We start from the raw sequence: 23,668 nt of genomic DNA on the forward strand, positions 1-23,668 counted from the left end.
TTGGTGGAACTTCGGGGCGGGCATCTGCAAAAGCCAATGGGAGAACGAGCAAGGCGGGGCCGGCGAGCCAGAGGGCCTACAAGTCCCAGCATGCAAGAGCCAGAGCTTCTGGGCCCACAGCCCTGCGGACCCTGGGAGCCGCTTGAGCAATGAAATGCGGGTGAGGGGGCCCGGGGTACGTGGGGCTTGCCTGGAAACGCAGCAATTCCAGAAGTGTCCACCGAAGGATCAAAATCAGCGCGCGGGGCACTTTAACCCACTGGTTTCCGAACTTGTAGCACTTTGGAATCATCTAGGGAAACTTCAAAAATCCCGATGTCCCTGTGTCGGTGAGTTCCTTGGTCTGCACGTGTTCTGGGTCTTGGAATCTTTAAGGATCCCCCGGTGATCGAATGTGCAGGTCCATTTAATCCTCGAGACAACCTTATGAGAAATACGCACTCTTATTGTGGTCCCTGCTTTACAGTTAGGACGACTGAGGGAGAGTCAGCCGTGGAAAGTAAATTAATCTTCGGAAGACCGCATTAGCTCTGAAGTGGCGGGGCCAGAACCCACACCCAGGCAGTCTATCTAGTTCAGAATCCTGTCCTCTTCATCCCTATGCAATGCTATTTTTCAAATGTTTGGTATTATTATCTCACAGGGAAATGGGGAAACTATACGTATCTGTGCCGTGGGGTAGAGCACAGTAAATTGAACTGAGTGCAATTGATGTGAGAGAATTAAGTGCCGTCCTGCCCAAGCACATCAAGTGTAAGATGTAAGGGCTGCATTCACAGGTTGTCTCACTTGATCTTCTTTTATAATCTTTCTTTTTTTTTTTTTTTTTTTTACAGTAGGTCAAGCGAGAGCATACTGCCCTGAGCCTGCTCCCTATTTTTGTAAATAACGTCTGTGAGAACACAGCCATGCCCACGGGTTTTGGTATTATCTCTCGCTGTTTTTACCAACAAGGCAGAGTTGAGTAGTTATACAAGAGACAAGATTTTGGCCCACAAAATCGAAAATATTTACTGTCTGACCATTTACACAAAGAAGTTGCCAACCCTGAGTTAAGTTCTTCTCCACACTCTTAGCTGGGAGGTGACCATAGTCTTATTCAGACCCACCTCTGTCCAAGTCCATAGCGAAGTCTCATGACCAGTATACTTTCACAGTCTTCCTCAGTGGGGAGTGGTAGGAGTTCATTCAACCATTTATTCAAGAACACATTTAGTGGATGTCCCTTATGTGCCAAGTGCAGCTGATTATTGAGAGAAATTGGATTCCTTTTTTTTTTTTAAGAGAGAGAAGAGAGAGCCAGCGGGGGGAGGCAGTGTTGGAGGGGCAGAGGGCAAGGGAGAGAGAGAATCTCAAGCAGGCTCCACGCTCAGTGCAGAGCCCCAAATGGGGCTTAGTCTCCCAACCCTGAGATCATGACCTGAGCTGAAATCAAGAGTCGGACACTTAACCGACAGAGCCACCCAGGTGTCCCGAGAGAAGTGGGATTCTGTTCTTTCCCTTGGGAATTCACTGTCTAATAAGAGAGGAACAGGGTGTCCTTAACCACTTCCTCAATTCACCCAGAATAAATGGTGGCCTTTGGTTGGGTTTTCACAGGTGAAATGGAACAGAAGTGGTGGCCTGATGCCAGGCATGTTTAGGCAAATGAGGTCCAGGGATAGCCCCCTCAGACTCCCTCAGCAGCACGGTGAGCTGAGAGCTGAGAGTATGGGACAAGAGAAGGCGGCTGAAAAATAAGGACCGGTGGGTGGCTGGGAGTTGGCAGGGAGTTCCCGTGGTAATGGTCAGGAGAGCCTCAGAAGAGACTCAGGAGAGCCTCAGAAGAGACTCCTATGAAGTCCCAGACCCCTGCTCCTTCTCCTTAGTTCAGAAGAGACTGCACTTGTAGGCCAGCCACAAGGAGGAGGCTGAGATGAGAGGGGCTTGGAGGGAGAAGTGGGTGCACATGGTGGGCTCTGCCATCAAGCTACCTGGATTCCGATCCCAGCTCCAGCACGTACAAGCTGTGGGACCTGAGCAAGTTACTTAATTTCTCAGTGCCTGTGTTTCCTCAACTGTAAAATAGAACAGCACCTACTTCTCTCGGTAAATTGAATGAAACACACTGCTTAGCATCTAGTAAGTGCCCCATGAATAGCAGCTACCTGCAGGGCTAAGAGCATGATGAGAAAAGGAAGATAGGAATCTCTGACCTTGGGCACTGCTGTGCTCTGAGACTACACACAGAATGGAATGGCGGCATGGTGTGGGAAGGGCAGCACCAGTGGGGGGGCCAGGAGCCAAGGCACCAGAAAAAACCCCAGGGCGGCAGGAGGGTGGCAGGCTCCCTGTAAACATATAGGCATGAGGACAGCCCCCCCCCCTCAAATGTCCCCAGTGAAATTCTCACCAGGAAAGTCACAGTGTGGGGCTCAGAGGTTAGTGAGGCTCAAGCCAGATACAAATCTGTGATACCACAAGACTGTGGCAGATAACCCAACCACCAGAGATAAGAGCCCTGAGGAGCCATTTCAGATTCCGTCTTTTTCTATCTAATGGCGAGAGACTAAGTGAGAGGTTCAGATCATAAAGCAATAAGCGCTGGAGAGAGTAGGAAAAGAAATTGATTAAGTTTAGAGCAGGTTTCTGCACCTCAGGATGACTGACATTTGGAGGCTGGGTAGTTTTTTGTTGCGTGAAGGAAGTTGGGGGGCTGTCCTGCACCTCATAGGACATCTAGTGGCATCAGCGTCCCTGGGGGGCTACCCACCTGATGCCAGGAGCTCCCTTCCCTCAAGTTGTGACAATCAAAAATGTCCCCAGACATTGCCAAAAGCCTTCTGGGGGAAGGAGGGGCAAAATCTGCATGCACACCCCGCCCCCCCTTCCATGGTGAGAACCACTGGTTCTCAGGACTCAACATTCATTCATTCATTCATTCATTCATTCATTCATTCTGTTTGATAATGATGGTCAAAGGCATGGACTCTCTCCAGACGTCCTGGATTTTGACTCCATCTCTGACACTTCCTGGCTGTGGGGTCCTGGACACTGTCTTCACTCATCTGTGTTTCATAGGGTTGTTGTAAAGTTCAAACGAATTGATATATAATGAACGAACTCAGAACAGATTCTGGTCAGGTGTCAGCTATTTCTCGAGTGCATGGGAAGTGCTAGGCACTAACCCGAGCCCTGAGGATCCCTGCAGTCAACTGTTCCCACCACAGACACACTAACCTTTTGTATGAAAATATTTCAACTGCAATATGTAATATTCTTGATCTAAATAAAGGGGTAAACTGAGGCAAGCTCAAAAAGGAGGAGTTTATTTGGGAAGAGCAGAGGAATTGCAATTTGAGATAAGCAGACTGTTGCAAGCTACAGGCGAGCGCATTGAGGGTTTGGGGTAGGTTGTATTTGTGGGCAGGGAATGTAAAGAGAGGAACGTTCAGCCAGAAGTCAATTAGACTCAAACACACATGGAGACCAGCTTTGAAAATGAAGGGGTCCAGGACAGGCCCCCAGATTGTGCCACTTTGGCACGTGGATTGTCTTGAGCTGAAAGCACTGTGGGCCCAAGAGAAACTTTTATCCCTCCCTTAACAATGCAGAAGAATCTAAATTAAGGGCCTTTCCCCAAATAAGAGTTATTAACAGAGATAAATTTCATCTGAGTGACCCAACTGCATGGTAGGGCAAACATCTAATAACCAAACATCAGCTCCTCTTCTCACCCTGTGAAGTGCATTCCTTTCCTATGAAGTCCCAGACCCCTGCCCCTTCTCCTTAGTTCAGGATGACATATATACCTCATTTTACCTGTCTTTGCAGTGCCCATGTCTGTGTGGATTCCCCATACGTACATCATTAAATTTGATTTTCTCCTGTTAACCGGTCTCATGTCAATTTGATTCTTAGTCCAGCTAGAAAGATCTTTGAGGGGACCAGAATTCTTGCTCCCTGACATAGTAAAATACATATAACATAAAATTTGCCACTTAAACCATGTTTACATGTACAGTTTAGTAGCATTAATCATGTTCACATTATTGTGCAACGAATCTACTTCTAAAACTTTTCATCATCTTAAAAATCATTCCGTCCTTCCTCGAATAAACTCCTACCTGGCTAACATCAGCTGACTCCTGCTTATTCCCATGACCTCACTTCCTGTCACAAGACTCACTCGCTCCAGCCCTCGTGGCCTTCTTGTCTGCCTATGCAAGTCCCTCTTCCTGGCACATCCTTCCTCTTCCAGTCACGCAGCTCCTGAGAGATGACATCCTGGCACGATATGGCACGATAAAGATTGCTGTGGTCCTAAACTCGGGAGGGGAGGGGCACCATCTCTTCCTGGTTGTTTTTGAAGGATTTCCAAGCAATCAATAAGCATTTATTTATTAACAGGTAGGCAGTATTCTTAGAATGGCCCCCCAAGAACCCTCACGCATGTATAATCTCCTCCTCCTGCAGGATGGGTGAAACGTCTGAATAGGATATATTAAAGTGGTAACAGCAGGCCCAAAATAGAGTATCAGATCTAGCGAGAGGCATGTGAGCCTTCTCCAGAGGTCTGGTGAGGACTCAGTAAATGCCAGGCAATGATAGAGGAGGAAGAGGTTCTAAGGTAATCAGAAACAGGTCTAAAGTCAAGGACTAGGGCGCCTGGGTGGCTCAGTTGGTTAAGCGGCTGCCTTCGCCTCGGGGTCGTGATCCCAGAGTCCTAGGAGGGAGCCTGCTTCTCCCTTTCCCTCTGCCCACCCCCCTTGTGCTCTCTCTCTCTCATTCTCCCTCTCTCTCAAATAAATAAAATCTTTAAAAAATAATAAAGTCAAGGACCTCAGAATCCCAATTTTTAAATGTCTTTTTCCCCTTTAGCATTAAAGCTTTCATGTTTTCTTAACCCTCACTCAAGACCTGTTAGCAGACTATTATTTTATCACTTAGTTCTCAATAAAGGATTAATTAATAACATCTATGCAGTAGGGCTATTACTATTCCCATTTTACAGATGAAAAAAATGAAGGCTCAGAGAAATTAAATAGGCGGCCCAAAGTTCGGAAGGGAAATAAACCCAGAGAGCAGGGCTCAAGAATCAAGCTGAGCTGGGACTTTTCTCCCCCAGGTTTGCTGTCAAGGTTGTGTTTCATTACCTGGTGGGGTATGCTTTTCAGAAGGACCAAGGCAGAAATTCTGACTGGCCTTAATACAGTTGGTTCCTAAGTAGAAGACACTGTGAATTGTATAAATGAGCAGGGGTGTGTGTGTGTGTGTGTGTGTGTATAATTACAAGGCTTATGGCAAAATCTGTGGCCCACCCAAAGGAAACCCACACTTTTTCAGATTCATTTCTGGCCACATTGTATGTCACCACCACTGTTCTCTCTTCTTTTACTTTTAATTCTCCTCCACCCCCAAAGTTACTCTTTTAATGTAAAAATGGGTGCCTGGGAAGAAAAGACTTGATTTTGTAAAGTCAGGTTCCGGTGCAATGCTGTGTATCTCAGGCGCTTGCCATGAATGTGGAAAAAATATGTAAAGGCGTCTTGTTTGTGGCAGGCAACACTGTGGACAATGAATTACATGACCCTTTTAAGATGACCTTCCATCAGAATATCCTAGGAAGACAGGGATGTCCCTAGGAATTGTCATAGATTAGTTTCCTAGAAGCAAAGCCTGAGAGACGATTCTTGTGCTAATAAGCTGTAGAGGGCACACTCTGGGGACAAACCTGGAGGAGAGTGTAGGATGGGGACAGGGCAAAGGAAGAGGCTCTGCAAAGATGTGGGTTCAGGAAGAAGCAGACCTCAGCCTGATCCCATCAAGAACCCTGAAGCACAACTGTACCATAGAGGTTTTTCTACCCAGAGGCAAGAGGACTAGAGCTGTTCATTCCCACATCAGCCAGTCATTGGCCATGAAAAGGGTGACTTCCCAGGCCTCTCCTGGCAGGGGACATCTTCCCTCAGCCAATGGCAGAGTGGGAACGGAGCAGGGCACCAAGAGTTACCCACTACACTGGGACCATCACAACTTACGTGTGATACTAAAGTCAGGTATGTATAATAGTTTGCTGGTTGTACTGTTATGTTTGTTTATTTGCTTTTAATAGACTTTATTTTTTTAGAGCAGTTTTAGGTTCACAGCAAAATTGAGCAGAAAGTACAGAGAGTCTCTATATATGTCCCCTATCCCCCACGTGCGCACGGCCTCCCCAACTATCCACATCTTGGTCCGTTTATTACAATCAATGACCTTACGCTCATACATCATCATCACCCAAAGTGCACAGTCCACATTGGGCTTCACTTTTGGTGTTGTACCTTCTACGGATTTTGACAAATGTATAATGACATGTATCCACCATTTTAGTATCAAACAGAATAGTTTCACTGCCCTAAAAATCCTCTGTACTCTGCCTATTCATCCCTTCCCTCCTCTAACCCCTGGCAACCACTGATCTTTTTACTGTCTCTATAACAGTTTCGCCTTTTCCAGAATGTCATATAGTTGGGATCCTCTGGTATGTAGCCCTTTCACACTTCCGGCTGCTTCTTTTTTTTTTTTTTTTTTTTTTAAGTAATCTCTACACCCAACGTGGGGCTCGAACTCACGACCCCCAGATCAAGAGTCACACACACTCCACCAACTGAGCCAGCTGGGCACCCCAGAATGGCTTCTTTCACTTAGTGCTATGCATTTACGTTTCTTCCATGTCTTTTCACGGTTTGATAGCTCATTTCTTTTTAGTGCTGAATACTGTTCCATGGCCTGGATGGACCACAGTTAGTTTATCCATTCATCTACTCAAGGACATATTGGTTGTCTCCAGGTTTGGCAGTTATGAACAAAGTTGCTGTAAACATCCATGTGCAGATTTCACGCAGCGGTAATATCAAGGAGTGCAATTGCTGCATCCTATGGCAGGAGTGTGTTTAGTTTTGAAAGAAAGTGCCACGGTGTCTTCCAAAGTGGCTGTACCTGTTCCATCCTGCATCCTCCCCAGCAATGAACGAGCGTTCTCTCCTACCTCCTCACAAGCACGTGGTGTCGTCAGTGTTTGTGCTTTAGGCCATTCTAACAGGCGTGTATCGGTATCTCATTGTTGTTCTAATTTACAATTCCCTAGTGACACATGATATTGAACATCTTTTTTATATGTTTATATACCATCCCTGTATCTCCTTTGGTGAGGTGTCTGTCCAGGTCTTTTAACCATTTTTTTAAAGATTTTATTTTTAAGTAATCTCCACACCCTTCAGGCTCGAACCCACAGCCCTGAGATTAAGAGTCGCATGCCCCACCCACTGAGCCAGCCAGGCGCCCCTTGACCATTCTTTTCTTAATTGTGCTGTTCATTTTCTCATTGCTGAGAAAATGATGTGAAGAGTTCTTTGTGTATTCTGGATAAGTCCTTTATCAAATATGTCTTTTGCACATATTTTCTCCCAGTCTATGGCTTGTCTTTTCATTCTCTTGATTTATTTATATTTTTTAAAAGTGTTTTGCTCAACACGGATGAACCTTGAAAACACTATGGTAAGTGAAAGGAGCCAATTACAGAAGGCCATATTGCCTCATTCCATTTATATGAAATGTCCACTAGGCATATCATAGAGTTAGAAAACAGTGGTTGCCAGGGGCTGGGAGAAAATGGGGAGTGACCATTAACATGTAGTTTTCTTTTGGGAGATGGTTCTAAAATTAAATATTGGTGATGGAGGCACAACTATGAAATACTAAAAGCCACTTTACACTTTAAAAGAGTGATTTTTGTGCTATATAAATTATAATAAAATTGTTACTTTTTTAAAGTTTGTGCTATAGAGCTAAGAGGTGTACAAATTTTATTTTATTTTTTTTTAAAGATTTTATTTATTTATTTGAGAGAGCAAGAGAGAGCATGAGCCGGGGTGGGGGAAGGGCAGAGGCAGAGGGAGGGGCAGACTCCCTGCCCCCAAGCAAGGAGCCAGTCACAGGGCTTGATCCAGGGATCATGACCTGAGCGGAAGGCAGAGGTTAACCAGCTGAGCCACCCAGCTACCCCGGTATACAAATTTTAGCTGAATATTTTCCATAGACATTTTTAATAAAAAATTGGGTTTCAGGTCAGAATAGGACTTCCATATTTACATAACTTCAGTATCACTCTCCATCTCATTAATGCTCCCTGTATTTTATGCATCCTTCAAAACTGCCTCCAGTCCTTTCTGGAACAAGACTGGGTGTAAATAAAAAGACAAAGACAGAAATATCTGATTCACCTTTACGTTCCCCAAGTGCCTTGACCCTTGGGAGTCCGGAGATTTTCACAGGTGCCTTTGCAGTATATTTTCAGAAGCAAGAGAGAAACTGAGAATGTCACGTTGGGGTCCATCCCCAGGGGTTACAAGTCACATGTCGCACTCTGCTGCGCGTCTTGGGGAAGTGCCCTCCGTTACCAGCACACACAGTCAACATCTCCTTTGGGCCAGTAAGCACTTCTTAGTCATTTGGCAGATGCACTTGAGGACCTTTGACTGCCATGTGATGCTGTGGACTGGTCTGGGTCAGGTGACTTACTCAGATGAATCCACCCAGTGGAGCCAAGCATTTCCTTTAAACTGTGTCCTTGGCAAAGCCGCTCAACATGTTGACCTGCCCAGAATGTCATACCTCACTGTGTGCTGATGGGCAGATTGGCAAAGAGTTCTTAGGCTTCCGGAATCAAAAGGCCCCTGGTGGGGGATGCAGTAAGAGTGGAAACAAACGAAGGACCCAGAAGCTGGCTAGGCAACATTGCACAGGGTGCTCCACCGCCATAGCCCTTCAATACCTTCTTTTTTTTTTTAAAGATTTTATTTATTTATTCATGAGAGACAGAGAGAGAGAGAGAGAGGCAGAGGGAGAAGCAAGCTCCCAAGGAGCAGGAAGCCCGATGTGGGACTCGATCCCAGGACCCTGGGATCATGACCTGAGCCGAAGGCAGATGCTTAACCATCTGAGCCACCCAGGTGCCCCCGCCCTTCAATACCTTCTTATCTTGAAAATGAGAGAGTTGAATTCAATGATCCCTCAGACCTCTTCCTACTTTAACAGATGAGCTGGTCCAGGGCTTCCCAAACTCTTGGATTTCACAGATCAGCACAGTTTTTACAAACATTCAAGAATTGACACAGGGTGTTAGGGGCGCCTGGGTGGCTCAGTTGGTTAAGCGGCAGACTCTCGATTTCCGCTTAGATCATGTGATCTCAGGGTCCTGGGATCAAGCCCCGTGTTGGGCTCCATGCTCAGCGGGGAGTCGGTTTGGGGCTTCTCTCTCTCTCCCTCTGCCCCTCCCCTTGCTCATGCACTTTCTCTCTCTAAAATAAATAAATCTTAAAAAAAAAAGAAGAATTGACACGGTGTTTACTTTTTACTTTACAAGGAAGGGTAATGAAAAACTATTATTATTACTGCCATTTTCGATCACATCATTTTCAGAAAGGAAAGATACATTAACTTAAAAAAGTAGGGAAAAAATCATCTCAGGATGAAAGACAGTCCTTGTTAAGAAAAGAGACTTCAGCATAAGTACTGTATACTGGTTCTGTCTTCCTCATTAAAAAAAAAAACAGCTTTATTGAGATATAATCTGCATATCAAACCTTTTTTTTTTTTTTTAAATAGGCTCCACAATGGGCATGGAGTCTAACACCGGGCTTGAACTCGCAACCCTGAGATCAAGAGTGAGGCACTTAACCAACTGAGCCACCCAGGCGCCCCTCAATTCATTCAAGTGCACAATTCCATAATTTATAGCAAATGTATAGAGTTGTGCAACCATCCCCACAATCTAATTTTAGAACATTTCCATCACCCCCAAAAGATCCCTTATGCTCATTTGCAGTCACTCCCCATTCCCACCCACACTCCCAGGTCTGGGTGTGTCCTTATGTGGTAAGAAACTTTGCAGACATGATTAAGGATCTTCAGATGAGGAAATTATTTTGGATTATCAAAGTGGGCCCGATGTAATCACAGAGTCATTGTAAAGGAAAAGGGGAGATAAAAGAAAGTGTCAGGTGATGCAGCATGAGAAAGACTCGTCTGGCGCTGGCTATTGAAGATGGGGGGAGGCCATGAGTCAGGGAGTGAAGGCAGCCTCTGGAAAAGGCAAGGAGTTGCCTCCTAGGGCCTCCAGAAGGAATATAATCCTGCCAATACCTTGATTTTAAACCAGTGAGACCCATTTTGGACTCCTGACCTTCAGAACTATCAGAGAATAAGTTTTTGTTATTTTCAACGGTCACGTTAATGGTACAGCAGCCATAGGAAACCAACACACTGGATCGTAAGGTAATCCTAGCTTCACTTTCATGTTACAGACTCATTTAGGGACACATTGGTGGATGGGCTTAAGAGCACAATTTGCCAGGTGTAATGGTTCAAATCCAGCTCTACTACTTATTGTATGCCATCTTGAGTAAGTTCTTCAAGGTTGTGCATTCCTCAGCTGCTCCATCTATAAAATCGAGTTAATAAAAATACCACCCTTGCATTCTGTTATGAGGATTAAATGAATTAGTTGAGTGGGACTTAGTATAACATCTGGCATGTGGGAAGCACTACACAGAATAATTTACTCTTATCATTACTCACGTGGTCTTCCCCAAACCAAGTAAATAATAATAACCTGTCCTAGAGGTGAAATGAAAAATCTACTTAAACCTTTCAAAAGATGTTTTCTTCCTCCCAGCAAGCCAATTAAAATCTCTAAGTTCTTTTTAAAAATTTTTTTTAAAGATTTTATTTATTTGAGAGAGAGAGAGAGAAAGAGAGAGCACAAGCAGGGGGAGAGGCAGAGGAAGAAGCTGAGCAGGAAGCCTGACTTGGGGCTCAATCCCAGGACCATGAGATTATGCCCTGAGCCAAAGGCAGAGCAACTGAGCCACCAAAGCACCCTAAAATTTCCAAGTTCTTAAGACCAAGTTTGCCCTAGAGCTCAAGCTAAAGGCTTCAAGAAAGTCCCCTCCTTAGAGAATTATCTTTGAGAAGAATGCTTTGCCCAAGCTCCTAGCTGTGGAAGACGTTGGAGCTCCAAAAAGCTCTTGGCAGTTCTAGTCCCTTCCAGCACATCTGGCTCAGAAATCACTGCTTCGTCCATGGACAGCAATGTGTTATGTGTTTTAATCCAGTCCCTCAAAACATTCTTAAGCACCTAGCAAATGTTGGCTGAATACCAAATAAATAAATGAATGGGAGCTGACCAGAAGAGACCTCTGGTTCAAACTTCTGGTGATCTTCTTTCCAGAATAGATGAAGACCCTTTTTTGCCCTTGGGTATAAAATTTTGGAACTGGAATAACTTTGGAGGTGATATGGCCCAGGACCCTGGTTTTGCAAATAAAGGAACTGGGATACTGAAGGAAACATGACACCTAAGAGTATGCGGCAAGTTGGCCACCAAGCAAGACTTGAACACGGCTCTTCTGTTTTTCAGCCCAGATGCCTCTCTAGATGTTGCGACAGGTGAAAGAGTAAGACTGGACTAAATGGGCTGATCTCAGGTCATGCCCTCAAAATGACTTGCCGAATCAAGTTCCCAGTATCACCTTGTTTCATTTTCTTATACTTCCTCTCCCAACTAAAGCTTCTTTTTTAATTTTAGGGTTCATTAATCAAAGAAATGCTATCAGTATTATCTCTTTTCACATCGTCTATCTTCAGCCCTCAGTGAGCATGAAAAGACATTGGCAAAAGCCACTGTTATCTTTGGCAGATTTGGAAGAACCCATGACTTCCCCAAACCAGGGCTGAATTGCATAAATAGTAAGGCTGGCTTGTGATGTTCAGCAGAACACAGAGACAATAATTAACGTGAATTCAAAAAATAAAACTAGTTAACAGGAGGCCAGAGTTCCTCTTTTTCCTTCTTTCTCTACAGTAAAGCACTTGGTTAAATGAGAAACTGCTGACTGAGCAGCTAAAAAAATCAAAACAGGAAGCAGTAAATGGCTAACAAAGCACTGTATTTAAGAAGAAGACCTCAGACACCTTCATGTATTCATAGATGAGTGGACAGGCCCTGACTCAATGAAAAGTTATGCAGAGTACACGAATACACTCAAAGCTCATTCTCTTAAGGAGACTTTATGAGAATAAACTCCTGGGGCCCCTTACTTTCCCTTATATCATTCAGGGAAGGAGTAACTTTATCACATGTATAGATTCATGTAACCACCACCACAATCAAAATTTCAAGATACAGAACTATCTCATCAACACAAAAGAACTCTTGAAAACATAATCTTGGGGGCGCCTGGGTGGCTCAGTCGGTTAAGCGGCTGCCTTTGGCTCAGGTCATGATCCTGGAGTCCCAGGATCGAGTCCCGCATCGGGCTCCCTGCTCAGCAGGGAGTCTGCTTCTCCCTCTGACCCTCCCCTCTCTCATGCTCTCTGTCTCATTCTCTCTCTCAAATAAATAAATAAAATCTTAAAAAAAAAAAAAAAAAAGAAAACATAATCTTGGAGCACCAAGGTGGCTCAGGCGGTTAAGCATCCAACTCTTATTTCGGCTCAGGTCATGATCTCAGGGCTGTGGAATCAAGCACCACATTGGGCTCCACACTGAGTGTGGAGCCTGCTTAAGGTTCTCTCTTTTACTCTCCTTTTGCCCCCTCCCCCGCTCACACTTTCTCTCTCTCTCAAGAAAAAAAATAAAAGCATAATCTTAGCACTATTATCACCCTAAATGAATAATTCCTTAATATCACCAAAATCCAGCCATTGTTCAAATTTCCCATTATTTCTTTTTCTTTTTGTTTGTTTGAAACAATATCCAAGTAAGATCCATACATAGATACATATGAATCTGTAGGTCTCTCTATCTCTGTCTCTCCTTCTTGTTTTTGTCATAGTTTCTGATTTTTATTTTCAAATGTGTTTGTTGAGGGAAGCAATTTGTCCTATAGAGTCTCTCATTTTGGATTTTGCTGATTATATCTCTATGGTGTTAACATGTTCCTCCCTGAAGGCTTAATAAGATTCAGATTCTAATTTTTGAGGAGAATATTTCTTCAGGAAGCACCTCATGCCTGGTTACCTCTCTCTTTTTTAAGTAACAGCTTTATTTTTTTAAAAAGATTTTATTTATTTATTTATTTATTTATTTATTTATTTATTTATTTATTTATGAGAGCACAAGCAGGGAGAGTGGCAGGCAGAGGGAGAAGCAGGCTCCCCACTCAGCAAGGAGCCTGATGCGGGACTCAATCCCAGGACCCTGGGGTCATGACCTGAGCCAAAGGTGAGCGCTTAACCAACTGAGCCACCCAGACGTCTCAAGTAACAGCTTTATTGATATAAATTCACATACAATAAATTCACTCTTTGAAACATATGCAATTCTGTGGTTTTTACCATATTCACAAAGTTGTGCAACCAACACCCCACTATTTAATTCCAGAATTAGATAGAATTCCATTACCCTAGAAAGAAATCGCATACCCATTGGCAGTCACTCCCCAATCTCTTCCACCTCCACCCCCTGCAAACACTAATCTACTTCCTGTCACTATGTTTGCCTACTCTGTACATTTCACATACAGTTGACCCTTGAACAATGCAGGGTCTGGGGGGGCTGGCCTCCCATGCAGTTGAAACTCCATGTATAAGTTTTAACGCCCCCAAAACTTAACTACTAATAGACTTCTCTTGACTGGAAGCCTTACTGATAACATAAAGAGTCGATTAAATATTTAGTATGTTATATGTATTATATATTATATTCTTGTAAAGTAAGCTAGAAAAAAGAAAACATTATTAAGAAAATCATAAGGGAGGGAAAATACATTTATAGTATTGTGCTGTATTTATATAAAAAAAAAAATCTGTGTGTAAGTGGACCTGCACCATTCAAACCTGTGTTGATCAAGGGTCAGCTGTAAGGAATCATGCAATATGTGTTCTTTTGTATCTGGATTTTTTTAAAATTTTATTTATTTATTAGAGAGAGAGAGAGTAAGAGCAGGGGGAGCAGCAGAGGGAGAGGGCTGAGCGTGGAGGCCAACTCGGGGCTTGATCCCACGACCCCAAGGTCACAACCTGAGCTGAAATCAAGAGTTAGATGCCACACCGACTGAGCCATCCAGGTGCCCCTTGTGTCCGGATTTTTTTTTCAAGATTTTATTTATTTATTTGACAGAGAGAGAGTGCACAAGCAGGGGGAGTGGCAGGCAGAGGGAGAAGCAGGCTTCCTGCTGAGAAGGAGCCTGATGTGGGACTCGATGCCAGGACCCTGGGATCATGACCTGAGCCGAAGGCAACTGCTTAACCAACTGAGCCACCCAGGCACCCGTGTCCGGATTTTTTAAGCACTTAGCAGAATGTTTTCAAGGTTCATCTGCATTGTAGCTTGTATCAATACTTCATTCCTTGTTATGGCTGAATAATATTCCATTGTATGAATATGACACATTCTTTTAAAGATTTATTTATTTATTTATTTATTTATTTATTTATTTATTTATTTATTTATTTATTTATTTATTTGACAGAGAGAGAGAGGGAGAGAGCACAAGCAGGAGCAGGAGAGGGAGAAGCAGGCTCCTCACCGAGCCGGGAGCTCGACACGGGCCTCAATACCAGGACCCTGGGATCACGACCCAAGCCGAAGGGAGACACTTAACAACTGAGCCACCCAGGTGCCCCAAGATGCCACATTTTAAATCCGTTCAGCAGTTGATGGATATTCTGGTTGTTTCCACTTGTTTATTATGAATAGTACTGCTATAAACAGTCGCGTACAAGTTTTTGTGTGGACATATTTTTTCATGACTCTTGGGTATACACTAAGGAGTAGAATTTCTGGGTCATTACTAAAATCTGTTTAAGTTTTCTTGCAACTCTTTTTGTTCTTAGGGTATATATGAGAATGTGCAGTCAAATTATCTTGTTTTAAAGTCACTTGAAATAGTTTCCGTTTGTGTGGTAATGCCACAACTCAATACACAGATGTTATTTCATTTTTTATTTTGATTTAAGGGATTTCTTTTTTAAATTTTTTTATATTTATGTGAGATATTCATATGGGCTCCCCATGTTCCTTCTTTGTTCAGTTCCCTAATAGTCCAGCTGAAAATTGATTGGGCAGGTCCAGACGAGGAAGACAACCAGGTTTGGAGGTGCCTCAGCAGCAGTTAGAACCCAGACAGGTAAGAGGCCCAGCAGGTCAGCGACCTGGCAGTTGGGGTCTCAGAAAGGAAGGTGGCCGAGTTGGCCAGTGACACAGCAGAGCTAGGAGATTAGTTACATGAAGTGGGATTGGGCAAATACATAAATATATTGAGGATAATGGATAATGGGAGGCGGATTTCTCAATGTCAGGGGAGAGAGTTCCAAAACTTTTTTTTTTTCTTTTTAAGATTTTATTTATTTATTTGACACACAAAGAGTGAGAGGGAGAGCACAAGCAGGGGGAATGGCAGGTAGAGGGAGAGGGAGAAGCAGGCTCCTCCAGGAGCAGGGAGCCTGATGCAGGGCTCGATCCCAGGACCCTGGGATCATGACCCGAGCCAAAGGCATATGCTTAACTGACAGAGCCACCCAGGTGCCCGGGAGTTCCAAATCTTATAAGGGAGAAATCTAGAACAAACCTGTGATGTTGGATTGGCATTGGAGGTATTGCTGAACTCCTGTTCCTCAAAATAAAAGATAGCTATAGAAATAGACAGCAAGTAACAATGAACAAACCCTGCACTCAGACCTTGGTTTCTAAATGCCATTTTTTTTTTCTAGCCAAGTGAACAAGGGACCTTTGGAGAAGTTACTGATTCTAGGAATGAGGCACAGGAAGTATACAATAAATCTGAAACATGCTGTGGTATCAGAAATCAAGGAGGTGTTCTCATGAGGGTGACATGCCAGTGGGACAAAGAAGCCAGATTCTAGGACAATTTGAACATCACCATAGTTAGTGGGAGTGACAGATGGTGCTCCATTGAATGACACAGGAATCCATGAGTCTACATTGATATCCACAAATGAACGGATGAGTGAGGAGAAAGAAAAGCACTTCCTGCAGTGGAATGTTACCTAATAAATGTGAGAGGAGTGATGGAATCGTAAAATCATCATTTGGCAGTCATTAATTCAGGCATGAAACATCGATGGATGCTAAATTCAGCAGGTGAACCTTGGATGAGAAACAGGGATGGCAGGCTTCTCACTGTGTTCCTACTTGGTGGGGAGGGGAGAGCTCTCTGGTATCTTCTCCTAACAGGGGACTAACCCTATTTAACAGGGCCCCACTCTTATGACTTCACTTAACTACCTTCCTATAGGCTCTATCTCTAAATTCGGTCACATTGGAGGTCAGGGCTTCAATATATGAACTCATGGGGGCACACGATTCAGTTCTGTTGGGGAGCAAGAATTCCTGTCTCCTACAAGGTCCTTCTAGCTAAGCTAAGAATCCACTTGACTTGAGAAATGGACAGGAGAAAATCAAATTTAATTTCATATGTATGGGGAATCCACACAGACATGGGAATTCCGAAGATGGTCAGGCAAAATGAGGTCTGTATGTCCATCCTGAAGGAAGAAGAAAAGGGCAGGGGTCTGGAGCTTCAAGGGAAGGAATGCACCTCATGAGGCAGTAAAAAAAAAGCAGACATTAGGTAATTAGATGTTTGCCCTCCCATACACATAGGTCATTCCGATAACATTTATCTCTGGTAATAACCTTTATTCTTGGAAAGGCCTTTAATTTAGATTCTTCTATTTAACTGAGGGAGGGAGAAAGTTTCACCTGAGTCCACCGAATCCCAGCATCTCAGAGCTGGAAGGGACTGAGGGCAAACACATTTAACTCCTTTGGGATTCTTCTGAGCTATCTCTTGATGGGGTGTGGGGAATGATTGGGTGGGGCTCTGCTTAACCCTCTTCCCCACTCCTAACCTCTTCATCCACAATCCTCAATCAGGACTGCTCCACTGTGACACATTTTATATATGGGGCATAGACATAAGATTTCCTTTAAAGAAAGAATTCTATGCATAACTATCACTCACATAATGTTAAAAACTACTAATGACCCATTTTACAGATGAAGAAATTGAGGAGGCCCTGAGAGATCAAGGGAGCTGTCCATGACGCCAAAGCAAGGCGCAAAATGCTATTTGTTGATGCCCAGGCATGGGCTGTTTCCAGGACACATAGCCTCTTTTCTACCCAGCCTCACGGCCAATATGGGGTCATATGGGGGCTAGGGACCTCTCAGCAAGGACAAAGACGGGCTAAGGAGTGGCATGGATGGGGGCCTAGGAGGTTTCATCAGGGGCTCGGAGCAGTATAGCATTCCAGATGACATGGAAAACACAGAATTGGTCTGCCCCATCCGGAGGAACTTCCAAACAAGTATGGGAATATGAGTTCCTGTGCATCATTCAGGGTCAGTTCATGGAAAGATTGCATGCTGTGCTCCATAAACAAAAGGATACAGCAATACCCCTTTTGCCTGTCAATCCAGATAGAATATACAGACATACAGACACACATATGTATATTGTAAGTAGTCAGTGCCTCCTACTGCTGGAAGATAAAAATGCACAAATTTCACTCTTCAGATCTGTTCAACCAGGAAGTACAACCACAGAACCCAAGAGCTGAAGGAACATGGAATCTTCAAATGAGGGTCACAAAATTCCTAAGGGATGCCTACACCAGCTGGGCAGGTGATGGAAATGAGGAATATAATTTGATTCCAAGAGGCAGGACCACAAGGACATGGGGAATACATTCAGCCTCCTAGGGTATTCCAAGTTTAAAAAAAAATTAAAGTTATTTATTTTCAAAAAATAATAGATTCTCATGGTACAGAATGCAAAGGGTACATACAGAAGAGGATTCATTGAAGAATAGACCTCCCTCTCACCCCTGATACCCAATCATGTTTCCTCCCAGGAGGCTAAGAAAGTGCCCCTCAAGAGATAGACTCTACCCATAAATGATATTTTAAACAAATGATAACATACATGAACACCATTTTTTTTCAGCTTAACATCGATTGTTCAGATGTTGGAGTTCATTTCCTATCTCTACATAAGAGCTTCTGTGATTTTTTTTAAACAGCTGCATGACATTCCATTGGTTGAATGTACCAAGATGTTTAGATCAATGAACATTTAACTCATTTCCAGTATTTGCTATTATATAAGCAACACTGTAGTTAATAACTTTTATATGTCATTTTGCCTATGTGTAAGCGTAGCTGTAGTATAATTTCCTAAAAGTGAAATTGCCTTCTTAAAGAGAGTGTGTATTTTTTAATTGTTTTAATTAAGATAGAACATAGATACAAAAAAATTAATAAATGTTAAGTATATGCTTAATGAAATTTTACATATGTATCCATACCTCCTATCAACACCAAACTCAAGATGTAGAACATTATGAGCACCCTAGGAGCCTCCACTGTGACCACTTCTAGTCAACATCTGCCCCCCTCCACCAAGGTAACTACAATTATTTAACTTCTATAATCATAGTTTAGCTGTATGTGTCCTTCACCTTCATGTAAATGGAATTGTAAGTATGTAGTCTTTTGAACTGGCTTCTTTTAACTCAACACTATGGCTTTAACTCAGTTGTGTCTGATTCACCCACGTTGTTGCATGTAGTTACAGTCTCTTAGTTTTCATTGTACTGGCTTTTTGCCCAGTTATAGACCAGACCTGTAACTGAACCAACGTGAGTTCATTCTTTGGTGAGTCCCAGATACACCAGGTGGAGTGGTCATACAAAGTAAACTTCACTTGCAGCAAATAAGGAGGTCACAGGGAATAGTTTCCAAAGCCGTGACTCCCTGAGAGGTGAATGGGTACCTCTTGTTTAGGATTAGGATAAACATTTAGTTAGGGAAGCCTTGTCATCGTATGTAGAGATGAGCATAAGGTCGTGCATGCGCCTTAAGAAAACATGCCTATATACACATTGTATGTTATGTAAATGGGTCTGAGGCTCCTCCTTGGGTGGAGATTTTAGTATTATAAGGAGGTAAAGGTAATTGTAGGTCATTCCAGGGGTCACTAGATGGTCCATCCGCATAGGTGTGAGTGAGTCAGTGGTTTAGCTCAAAAGCTCTGGGTGGTCTGGGCCAGCCAGAGGTCTTGTCAAATAGTCACTATCACCTGAGGGGTGTTTCAGGTTTCACTGCCTGAGTTTAGAGGTAAGCTGGAAAGAAGAGCTTAAGGGAAAATGTAAGACAAAGGGAAGTGAATACAAGCAGGTGGGCATTCAGGTCAGGTCTTGGGGGCTAGCTGGTGACAGGCCTATATTTAGTTTTAATAGATCCCGATTTTCCAAAGTGGTTCTACCACTTACACTCTTGTCAGAAATGCCTGTGAGTTTTAGCAGCTTCGAGAATTCATCAGTACTTGGTATTTTCTTTTTTCTTTTTTTTTAAAGATTTTATTTATTTATTTGAGACAGAGCGAGAGAGAGGGAGCACGAGCTGGAGGGGCAGAGGTGGAGGGAGAAGCAGACTCCCCACTGAGCAGAGACCGCCCCCCCGCAATGCGGAGGATGTGGGGCTCGATCCCAGGACCCTGGGATCATGACCTGAGCCTAGGGCAGATATTTAACCTACTGAGACACCCAGGCACCCCAGTACTTTGTATTTACCATCCTTTTACACTTTAACCATTCTGGCGGATGTATAAAGGTATTTCATTGTGATTTTAATTTGCATTTCTCTGATGACTAATAGCTTTCTCATGTGCTTTTGACCAATTATATATTTTCTCTTGTGAAGTGCTTATTTATTAGTCCATTTTTGTTAGGTTGATTGCCCTTCTTTATTTATTTGTAAAAGAGCTTTACCTACTATGGATACAAACCCTTTTCAAATATTTGTATTGTAAATATCTTCTCACAATCTTTGGCTAACTTTTCACTCTCAATTTTTTTTTCCTTTATGGAAAGCAATCCTTAATTTTAACAAAGCCCAAATTATCGATCTTTTCTTTCATAGTTAATATTTTGTGTGTGTCTTGTAAAAGGTTTTTTTGTCTACTTCAAGGTCATAGAGATGTTCTCCTGTTTTCTTGTAGAAGCTTTATTATTTTCCATTTCACATTTTGATCTGTGATCCTTTTGGAACTGATTTTATGTATGGTGTAAGTAGGAGTGTCTTAGTCCATTTGGGCTGCTATAACAAAAATACCAAAGATTGGGTGGTTTATAAATAACAGAAATTGGGGCGCCTGAGTGGCTCAGTCAGTTAAGCATCTGCCTTCGGCTCGGGTCATGATCTCAGCGTCCTGGGATTGAGCCCAGCGTCGAGCTCCCTGCTCAGTGGGGAGTCTGCTTCTCCCTGGCCCCCTTCCCCCACTTGCTCTCTCTGTCTCTCTCTCAAAGAAATAAATAAAATCTTTAAAAATAAATAAATAAATAAATAAATAAATAAATAACAGAAATTTATTACTGATGGTACTGAAGCCTGGAAAGTCTAAGATCAAAGCACTAGCAGATTCAGTGTCTGGTGAGAACCTGCTCCTGGTTCATAGACAGCTGTCTTCTCACTATAACCTTAATGGTGGAAGGGGCAGGGGATCTCTCTGGGGACTGTTTTATAAGGTCAATAATCCCATTTATGAGGGCTTTACCCTTAAGGCCATAATCACCTCTTAAAGGCCCCAACCCCAAATACCATCACATTAGGGATTAGAATTTCAATATATGAATTTTGGGGGTACCCAAACATTCAGTCTATAGCAAGGGGGTAAGATTCATTTTTTTCCCATGTGGATATCAAACTCAGCAAGGGGCTTGTACATTTTAAATTTTGATATACTTTCTACATTGCCCCCCATAGAGGTTGTATCAATTTACATTTCTATTAATAATACATAAGAATGTCTATTTCTCCACACTTTTTTTTTAAGATTTTGGTTTTTTATTTGAGATAGAATGAGAGAGAGAGAGCAAGCACAAGAAGGGGGGAGGGTCAGAGGGAGAAGCAGACTCCCCACTAAGTGGAGAGCCTGATGCGGGACTCCATCCTGGGTCTCCATCCTGGGATTACGGGATCATGACCTGAGCCGAAGGCAGACACTTAACCAACTGAGCCACCCAAGTGCCCCTATTTCTCCACACTCTTGCCAACACAATATGAGTGTATGTTTGTGGGTTTTTAAAATTAAACATTTGGCTGTGGTCAAAACAAAACAAATAAAACAAAAGCAATTAATTGAGATCGCAAATTTATGACCACTAATCCTGGTTCAACTATTCATTTCATAAATGAGGCCTAGGAAGTGGGGCGGTTTGCCCAAGTTCACAGAGCTAGGAACTAGAACTATGATCAGAACCAAGGTTTTCTTACTTTCAGCCTAAATATATTCTAGTTCATTATAGTCTTTTTTTTTTTTTCTGATAAAATTGAGGGTCAGAGAGATTAAGGCACTTGAAACTAATTGACAGCCAAATAAGAATCCAGATCATCCAATTTCTGCCTTTTTACCATGCTGTCTCAATTCATTGTACATTATCATTCATTCATTACTCAATATGGCAGAGCATCTGCCCATGCCTTGTACTTTCCTAAGCTCTGCTAATAGAGCCACGACAAGAAAGATAGTCCCTGTCTTCCTTCATGTAATCACACTTATGTAAATGCTATGAAGAAGCAGCATAGGGTGGAAGAAAGAGTATAACAGCTGTGTGATGCCAGTCAAGTGGGATGCTAGTCAAGTGGGAGACACAGAAGAGGAGTCACTCCCCACATGGATCTTACATTTTTACTGCTGGGGGAGGCAAATACTCTGATATGTTAGTGTAACCAGTTTATTAGGAAGTCCCAACTCACTGGGGGCACCAACAGGAAATAATTCCATTTCTTCCATTAATTCTCTTCAACTCTACTTTTGATTTGTAGGAGATCCATTTTTTTCCTTTGAATGATAGTTTCCTTGAGATGATCTGTCTGATTCTATAACTTTCAGCCACTTTCAGTTATTAGAACAGACTTGTCCTGGTATTTCACATTCAGCTCTGTTTAATTCTTCACTTAGATTCGAGTTACCATCTGGTATCATTCCCTGCAGGTTGCAGGATTTCCTTGAATATTTATTATATATTATATTTATTATTATATATTATTTATTTCTCATAAGGCAGATCTACTAACCACAAATTCTCTCAGTGTCTGTTTCTCTGGGAATGTCTTTATCTTGATTTCATTTCTGAGGGATCATTCTATTAGAGAATTCTTGTTTGACAGCTTTTCTCTCCTTCAGCACTTTCAATATGCCATTCCACTGCCTTCTCTCTTCCACTGCCATCTCCATTATTCCTGACGTGACATCAGCTTTTATTCTTGTGCCCTGTGTGTGATGAGTCATTCAGAAGTCAAGCAGTTTACAAGACTGCCCTGTCTTTTATTCTACTGGGTTTTCTAGTGTCTCCTCTGTATCTGTGTAAGGCTTCATGTTGAGACAGGATGAGTAGATGACTAGGGCTCTCTCGAGAGTCTCCTGAGTTTACACAGCCTTGCACACAACCTCCCAGACCACCAAAGTATGTGGGAGCTTATCAAAGTCCATTATAATAACTGTCTCATTGAGCAGGGATCTCCCTGCTAAACTTCTAGGAAGCCTTCTCGTCGGTTGTTGACCCAACCAATATGGCAACCTCGGGCAGCTGCAATGTTGGCATTCCAAACGGAGGCTTCCCCTCGGTCATGAGGATTTTCTGGCTCCGCTCCAAATCAAGTCACCTTCTCAGGCAGCAAAGCTGCTGGTTTCCCAGCTGTCCCAGCCCTGGTAGGACAATTTCCGTGAAACTGGAGGGGGAGATTGGGAATTGCTCTGGGATAAAATGTCATATACTCTCATTGTTCCTACTCAAAGCTTAGTAACTTTTCTTGAATAAATGCTTCTCTTTTTTTGGGAGGTGGGGTTTCCTTTTTTTATTTAAATTCAATTAATTAACATTTAGTGTATTAGTTTCAGAGGTAGAGTTCAGTGATTCATCAGTTGCATAGAACACCCAGTGCTCATTACATCACATGCCCTCCTTAATGCCCATCACCCAGTTACCCCATCCCCCCCTCCCCCCTCCCCCCATCCCCCTCCCCTCCAGCAACCATCAGTTTGTTTCCTATGCTTAAGAGTCTCTTATGGTTTGCCTCCCTCTCTGATTTCATCTTGTTTTATTTTTCCCGGGTTTGTTTCTTTTACTAACCAGAATCATGCTGTATGATTGTTCTTTTTTTTTAAATTGTGTTTTAAAGATTTTTATTTATTTGAGAGAGAGGGAAAGAGAGCACAAGCAGAGGGAAGAGGCAGAGGGAGAAGGAGGCCTCCCACTGAGCAGGGAGCCTGACGCAGGGCTCGATCCCAAGACCCTGAGATCATGACCTGAGTCGAAGGCAGACACTTAATGACTGAGCCACCCAGGCACCCCGAATAAATGCTTCTTAATTGGTGTTATGCCTGGGATCAACTCCAGGGAGTTGAAATGGTTTTTTTTTTAATCACAATTTTGTCCAGTCTCATCGTTGCTATTTGGGGAGAGGATTTGCTGAGTTCCTCACTCTGCCATTCCAAAAGTCATAATACAGCCCGGTTTGTTTAAAATCGTATTCTTTTTTTTTTTTTTTTTAAGGTTTTATTATTTGTCTGAGAGAGAAAGAGAGAGAGACAGCACAAGCAGGGGGAGCGGCAGG

The 23,668-nt window shown here is 43.0% G+C and overlaps 1 long non-coding RNA gene across 1 annotated transcript; it reads left to right on the plus strand.

Moving 5' to 3' along the window:
- Window positions 1-73: 73 nt before the first annotated feature.
- LOC123861880 (uncharacterized) lies at window positions 74-22,817 on the plus strand. Its single transcript, XR_006795149.3, has 6 exons — window positions 74-329; window positions 14,499-14,645; window positions 15,060-15,155; window positions 15,739-16,129; window positions 18,381-18,455; window positions 22,592-22,817. It is a non-coding gene; the product is annotated as an uncharacterized LOC123861880 (long non-coding RNA).
- Window positions 22,818-23,668: the final 851 nt, after the last annotated feature.

The sequence above is a fragment of the Mirounga angustirostris genome, unplaced genomic scaffold, assembly GCF_029215605.1.
Source record: "Mirounga angustirostris isolate CCGP_5_RB_7025 unplaced genomic scaffold, mMirAng1.0.hap1 SCAF_9, whole genome shotgun sequence".
Classification (NCBI taxonomy): Eukaryota; Metazoa; Chordata; class Mammalia; order Carnivora; family Phocidae; genus Mirounga; species Mirounga angustirostris.